Raw genomic sequence first — 7,500 nt, 5'->3', positions numbered from 1 at the left:
ATGAAAAAGTTTACTCTTGACCGTCGGGACTTAGAAAAATTTCGAGTACCCCGGATCGCCTGCTGGAATTACCGCACGGCCTGGATAGCCCGCATCGACCGATACATTTTTTCCATTTTCAGTGAAAAAAAAATTTTTGTCAATTTTCTCAACGTTAAAAACGTTAATAAACTGCGTTTTTATGCGTGGATTAAACATTAAAAAAATTTTGAAATATGTGATGAAAAAGTTTACTCTTGACCGTCGGGACTTAGAAAAATTTCGAGTACCCCGGATCGCCTGCTGGAATTACCGCACGGCCTGGATAGCCCGCATCGACCGATACATTTTTTCCATTTTCAGTGAAAAAAAAATTTTTGTCAATTTTCTCAACGTTAAAAACGTTAATAAACTGCGTTTTTATGCGTGGATTAAACATTAAAAAAATTTTGAAATATGTGATGAAAAAGTTTACTCTTGACCGTCGGGACTTAGAAAAATTTCGAGTACCCCGGATCGCCTGCTGGAATTACCGCACGGCCTGGATAGCCCGCATCGACCGATACATTTTTTCCATTTTCAGTGAAAAAAAAATTTTTGTCAATTTTCTCAACGTTAAAAACTGCGATAAACTGCGTTTTTATGCGTAGATTAAACATTGAAAAAATTTTGAAATATGCGATGAAAAAGTTTACTCTTGACCGTCGGGACTTAGAAAAATTTCGAGTACCCCGGATCGCCTGCTGGCATTACCGCACGGGCTGGACACCTCGCTCCGACGAATCGGTTTTTTCCATTTTTTTTGAAAAATAAATTTTTGTAATTTTTTTTAATGTCAAAAACGTTAATAAACATCATGTTTACGCATGGATTAAACATTGAAATAATTTTAAAACACTTATTAAAAAAGTTGGTGTCGACCGTGGGACTTAGAAAAATTTCGGGAAGTCCGATTCGCCTGCTGGAATTACCGCACGGGCAGGACACCTCGCTCCGACGAATCGGTTTTTTCCATTTTTTCCGAAAAATAAATTTTTGTAATTTTTTTTAATGTTAAAAACGTTAATAAACTTCATGTTTACGCATGGATTAAACATTGAAATAATTTTAAAACGCTTATTAAAAAAGTTGGTGTCGACCGTGGGACTTAGAAAAATTTCGGGAAGTCCGATTCGCCTGCTGGAATTACCGCACGGGCTGGACACCTCGCTCCGCCGAATCGGTTTTTTCCTTTTTTTCCGAAAAATAAATTTTTGTAATTTTTTTTAATGTTAAAAACGTTAATAAACTTCATGTTTACGCATGGATTAAACATTGAAATAATTTTAAAACGCTTATTAAAAAAGTTGGTGTCGACCGTGGGACTTAGAAAAATTTCGGGAAGTCCGATTCGCCTGCTGGAATTACCGCACGGGCAGGACACCTCGCTCCGACGAATCGGTTTTTTCCATTTTTTCCGAAAAATAAATTTTTGTAATTTTTTTTAATGTTAAAAACGTTAATAAACTTCATGTTTACGCATGGATTAAACATTGAAATAATTTTAAAACGCTTATTAAAAAAGTTGGTGTCGACCGTGGGACTTAGAAAAATTTCGGGAAGTCCGATTCGCCTGCTGGAATTACCGCACGGGCAGGACACCTCGCTCCGACGAATCGGTTTTTTCCATTTTTTTTGAAAAATAAATTTTTGTAATTTTTTTTAACGTTGAAAACGTTAATAAACATCATGTTTACGCATGGATTAAACATTGAAATAATTTTAAAACGCTTATTAAAAAAGTTGGTGTCGACCGTGGGACTTAGAAAAATTTCGGGAAGTCCGATTCGCCTGCTGGAATTACCGCACGGGCTGGACACCTCGCTCCGACGAATCGGTTTTTTCCATTTTTTTTGAAAAATAAATTTTTGTAATTTTTTTTAATGTCAAAAACGTTAATAAACGTCATGTTTACGCATGGATTAAACATTGAAATAATTTTAAAACACTTATTAAAAAAGTTGGTGTCGACCGTGGGACTTAGAAAAATTTCGGGAAGTCCGATTCGCCTGCTGGAATTACCGCACGGGCTGGACACCTCGCTCCGCCGAATCGGTATTTTCCATTTTTCTTGAAAAATAAATTTTTGTAATTTTTTTTAACGTTGAAAACGTTAATAAACATCATGTTTACGCATGGATTAAACATTGAAATAATTTTAAAACGCTTATTAAAAAAGTTGGTGTCGACCGTGGGACTTAGAAAAATTTCGGGAAGTCCGATTCGCCTGCTGGAATTACCGCACGGGCTGGACACCTCGCTCCGCCGAATCGGTATTTTCCATTTTTCTTGAAAAATAAATTTTTGTAATTTTTTTTAACGTTGAAAACGTTAATAAACATCATGTTTACGCATGGATTAAACATTGAAATAATTTTAAAACGCTTATTAAAAAAGTTGGTGTCGACCGTGGGACTTAGAAAAATTTCGGGAAGTCCGATTCGCCTGCTGGAATTACCGCACGGGCAGGACACCTCGCTCCGACGAATCGGTTTTTTCCATTTTTTCCGAAAAATAAATTTTTGTAATTTTTTTTAATGTTAAAAACGTTAATAAACTTCATGTTTACGCATGGATTAAACATTGAAATAATTTTAAAACACTTATTAAAAAAGTTGGTGTCGACCGTGGGACTTAGAAAAATTTCGGGAAGTCCGATTCGCCTGCTGGAATTACCGCACGGGCAGGACACCTCGCTCCGACGAATCGGTTTTTTCCATTTTTTTTGAAAAATAAATTTTTGTAATTTTTTTTAACGTTGAAAACGTTAATAAACATCATGTTTACGCATGGATTAAACATTGAAATAATTTTAAAACGCTTATTAAAAAAGTTGGTGTCGACCGTGGGACTTAGAAAAATTTCGGGAAGTCCGATTCGCCTGCTGGAATTACCGCACGGGCTGGACACCTCGCTCCGCCGAATCGGTTTTTTCCTTTTTTTCCGAAAAATAAATTTTTGTAATTTTTTTTAATGTTAAAAACGTTAATAAACTTCATGTTTACGCATGGATTAAACATTGAAATAATTTTAAAACGCTTATTAAAAAAGTTGGTGTCGACCGTGGGACTTAGAAAAATTTCGGGAAGTCCGATTCGCCTGCTGGAATTACCGCACGGGCAGGACACCTCGCTCCGACGAATCGGTTTTTTCCATTTTTTCCGAAAAATAAATTTTTGTAATTTTTTTTAATGTTAAAAACGTTAATAAACTTCATGTTTACGCATGGATTAAACATTGAAATAATTTTAAAACGCTTATTAAAAAAGTTGGTGTCGACCGTGGGACTTAGAAAAATTTCGGGAAGTCCGATTCGCCTGCTGGAATTACCGCACGGGCAGGACACCTCGCTCCGACGAATCGGTTTTTTCCATTTTTTTTGAAAAATAAATTTTTGTAATTTTTTTTAACGTTGAAAACGTTAATAAACATCATGTTTACGCATGGATTAAACATTGAAATAATTTTAAAACGCTTATTAAAAAAGTTGGTGTCGACCGTGGGACTTAGAAAAATTTCGGGAAGTCCGATTCGCCTGCTGGAATTACCGCACGGGCTGGACACCTCGCTCCGCCGAATCGGTTTTTTCCTTTTTTTCCGAAAAATAAATTTTTGTAATTTTTTTTAATGTTAAAAACGTTAATAAACTTCATGTTTACGCATGGATTAAACATTGAAATAATTTTAAAACGCTTATTAAAAAAGTTGGTGTCGACCGTGGGACTTAGAAAAATTTCGGGAAGTCCGATTCGCCTGCTGGAATTACCGCACGGGCAGGACACCTCGCTCCGACGAATCGGTTTTTTCCATTTTTTCCGAAAAATAAATTTTTGTAATTTTTTTTAATGTTAAAAACGTTAATAAACTTCATGTTTACGCATGGATTAAACATTGAAATAATTTTAAAACGCTTATTAAAAAAGTTGGTGTCGACCGTGGGACTTAGAAAAATTTCGGGAAGTCCGATTCGCCTGCTGGAATTACCGCACGGGCAGGACACCTCGCTCCGACGAATCGGTTTTTTCCATTTTTTTTGAAAAATAAATTTTTGTAATTTTTTTTAACGTTGAAAACGTTAATAAACATCATGTTTACGCATGGATTAAACATTGAAATAATTTTAAAACGCTTATTAAAAAAGTTGGTGTCGACCGTGGGACTTAGAAAAATTTCGGGAAGTCCGATTCGCCTGCTGGAATTACCGCACGGGCTGGACACCTCGCTCCGCCGAATCGGTTTTTTCCTTTTTTTCCGAAAAATAAATTTTTGTAATTTTTTTTAATGTTAAAAACGTTAATAAACTTCATGTTTACGCATGGATTAAACATTGAAATAATTTTAAAACGCTTATTAAAAAAGTTGGTGTCGACCGTGGGACTTAGAAAAATTTCGGGAAGTCCGATTCGCCTGCTGGAATTACCGCACGGGCAGGACACCTCGCTCCGACGAATCGGTTTTTTCCATTTTTTCCGAAAAATAAATTTTTGTAATTTTTTTTAATGTTAAAAACGTTAATAAACTTCATGTTTACGCATGGATTAAACATTGAAATAATTTTAAAACGCTTATTAAAAAAGTTGGTGTCGACCGTGGGACTTAGAAAAATTTCGGGAAGTCCGATTCGCCTGCTGGAATTACCGCACGGGCAGGACACCTCGCTCCGACGAATCGGTTTTTTCCATTTTTTTTGAAAAATAAATTTTTGTAATTTTTTTTAACGTTGAAAACGTTAATAAACATCATGTTTACGCATGGATTAAACATTGAAATAATTTTAAAACGCTTATTAAAAAAGTTGGTGTCGACCGTGGGACTTAGAAAAATTTCGGGAAGTCCGATTCGCCTGCTGGAATTACCGCACGGGCTGGACACCTCGCTCCGCCGAATCGGTTTTTTCCTTTTTTTCCGAAAAATAAATTTTTGTAATTTTTTTTAATGTTAAAAACGTTAATAAACTTCATGTTTACGCATGGATTAAACATTGAAATAATTTTAAAACGCTTATTAAAAAAGTTGGTGTCGACCGTGGGACTTAGAAAAATTTCGGGAAGTCCGATTCGCCTGCTGGAATTACCGCACGGGCAGGACACCTCGCTCCGACGAATCGGTTTTTTCCATTTTTTCCGAAAAATAAATTTTTGTAATTTTTTTTAATGTTAAAAACGTTAATAAACTTCATGTTTACGCATGGATTAAACATTGAAATAATTTTAAAACGCTTATTAAAAAAGTTGGTGTCGACCGTGGGACTTAGAAAAATTTCGGGAAGTCCGATTCGCCTGCTGGAATTACCGCACGGGCAGGACACCTCGCTCCGACGAATCGGTTTTTTCCATTTTTTTTGAAAAATAAATTTTTGTAATTTTTTTTAACGTTGAAAACGTTAATAAACATCATGTTTACGCATGGATTAAACATTGAAATAATTTTAAAACGCTTATTAAAAAAGTTGGTGTCGACCGTGGGACTTAGAAAAATTTCGGGAAGTCCGATTCGCCTGCTGGAATTACCGCACGGGCTGGACACCTCGCTCCGCCGAATCGGTTTTTTCCTTTTTTTCCGAAAAATAAATTTTTGTAATTTTTTTTAATGTTAAAAACGTTAATAAACTTCATGTTTACGCATGGATTAAACATTGAAATAATTTTAAAACGCTTATTAAAAAAGTTGGTGTCGACCGTGGGACTTAGAAAAATTTCGGGAAGTCCGATTCGCCTGCTGGAATTACCGCACGGGCAGGACACCTCGCTCCGACGAATCGGTTTTTTCCATTTTTTCCGAAAAATAAATTTTTGTAATTTTTTTTAATGTTAAAAACGTTAATAAACTTCATGTTTACGCATGGATTAAACATTGAAATAATTTTAAAACGCTTATTAAAAAAGTTGGTGTCGACCGTGGGACTTAGAAAAATTTCGGGAAGTCCGATTCGCCTGCTGGAATTACCGCACGGGCTGGACACCTCGCTCCGCCGAATCGGTTTTTTCCTTTTTTTCCGAAAAATAAATTTTTGTAATTTTTTTTAATGTTAAAAACGTTAATAAACTTCATGTTTACGCATGGATTAAACATTGAAATAATTTTAAAACGCTTATTAAAAAAGTTGGTGTCGACCGTGGGACTTAGAAAAATTTCGGGAAGTCCGATTCGCCTGCTGGAATTACCGCACGGGCAGGACACCTCGCTCCGACGAATCGGTTTTTTCCATTTTTTCCGAAAAATAAATTTTTGTAATTTTTTTTAATGTTAAAAACGTTAATAAACTTCATGTTTACGCATGGATTAAACATTGAAATAATTTTAAAACGCTTATTAAAAAAGTTGGTGTCGACCGTGGGACTTAGAAAAATTTCGGGAAGTCCGATTCGCCTGCTGGAATTACCGCACGGGCAGGACACCTCGCTCCGACGAATCGGTTTTTTCCATTTTTTTTGAAAAATAAATTTTTGTAATTTTTTTTAACGTTGAAAACGTTAATAAACATCATGTTTACGCATGGATTAAACATTGAAATAATTTTAAAACGCTTATTAAAAAAGTTGGTGTCGACCGTGGGACTTAGAAAAATTTCGGGAAGTCCGATTCGCCTGCTGGAATTACCGCACGGGCTGGACACCTCGCTCCGCCGAATCGGTTTTTTCCTTTTTTTCCGAAAAATAAATTTTTGTAATTTTTTTTAATGTTAAAAACGTTAATAAACTTCATGTTTACGCATGGATTAAACATTGAAATAATTTTAAAACGCTTATTAAAAAAGTTGGTGTCGACCGTGGGACTTAGAAAAATTTCGGGAAGTCCGATTCGCCTGCTGGAATTACCGCACGGGCAGGACACCTCGCTCCGACGAATCGGTTTTTTCCATTTTTTCCGAAAAATAAATTTTTGTAATTTTTTTTAATGTTAAAAACGTTAATAAACTTCATGTTTACGCATGGATTAAACATTGAAATAATTTTAAAACGCTTATTAAAAAAGTTTACTCTTGACCGTGGGGACTTAGAAAAATTCCGGCTTGCACGGATTCGACCACTCTGTTTTTCGGAGTTTCTGAGAAAAATAAATTTTTGTAATTTTTTTCATTATGATTTCTGAGTTCTCCCAGTAGTTTAATGTAAGGATTAAGCATTTAAAAATTTTTAAATCGAATATTAAAAAAGTTTACTCTTGCAATTTTTGGAAAAAAAAAATTCTAAAAAATTTTTCTTTCGGTGGAAACTAACGTTTAATATGTACAATAACGATTTATCGAATAAAAATCGTATGTTAATATATGTTCGAATCGACCATAGTTTCAGCGGCTAAGTACCAGCAGCCCGGCCGGTTGGTCTGTACGCGCGGCAGTTTACCACCATAAGCGCCCGTGCTGAGCGGCCGGCGCCGCGGTCGTCGCGGCCGCCCGTTTGGTTACTATAAGAGAGCACGTCGGTTCGAGCGGACCGGTCGGCGCAGCGGCGGGCGAGCGGCTATTCTACGATCTCGGTC

This window comes from Nomia melanderi, unplaced genomic scaffold, assembly GCF_051020985.1.
Source record: "Nomia melanderi isolate GNS246 unplaced genomic scaffold, iyNomMela1 scaffold0481, whole genome shotgun sequence".
In the NCBI taxonomy this organism is placed as follows: Eukaryota; Metazoa; Arthropoda; class Insecta; order Hymenoptera; family Halictidae; genus Nomia; species Nomia melanderi.
The sequence above is the reverse complement of the archived record's forward strand: the minus strand, read 5'-3'. Positions refer to the sequence as shown.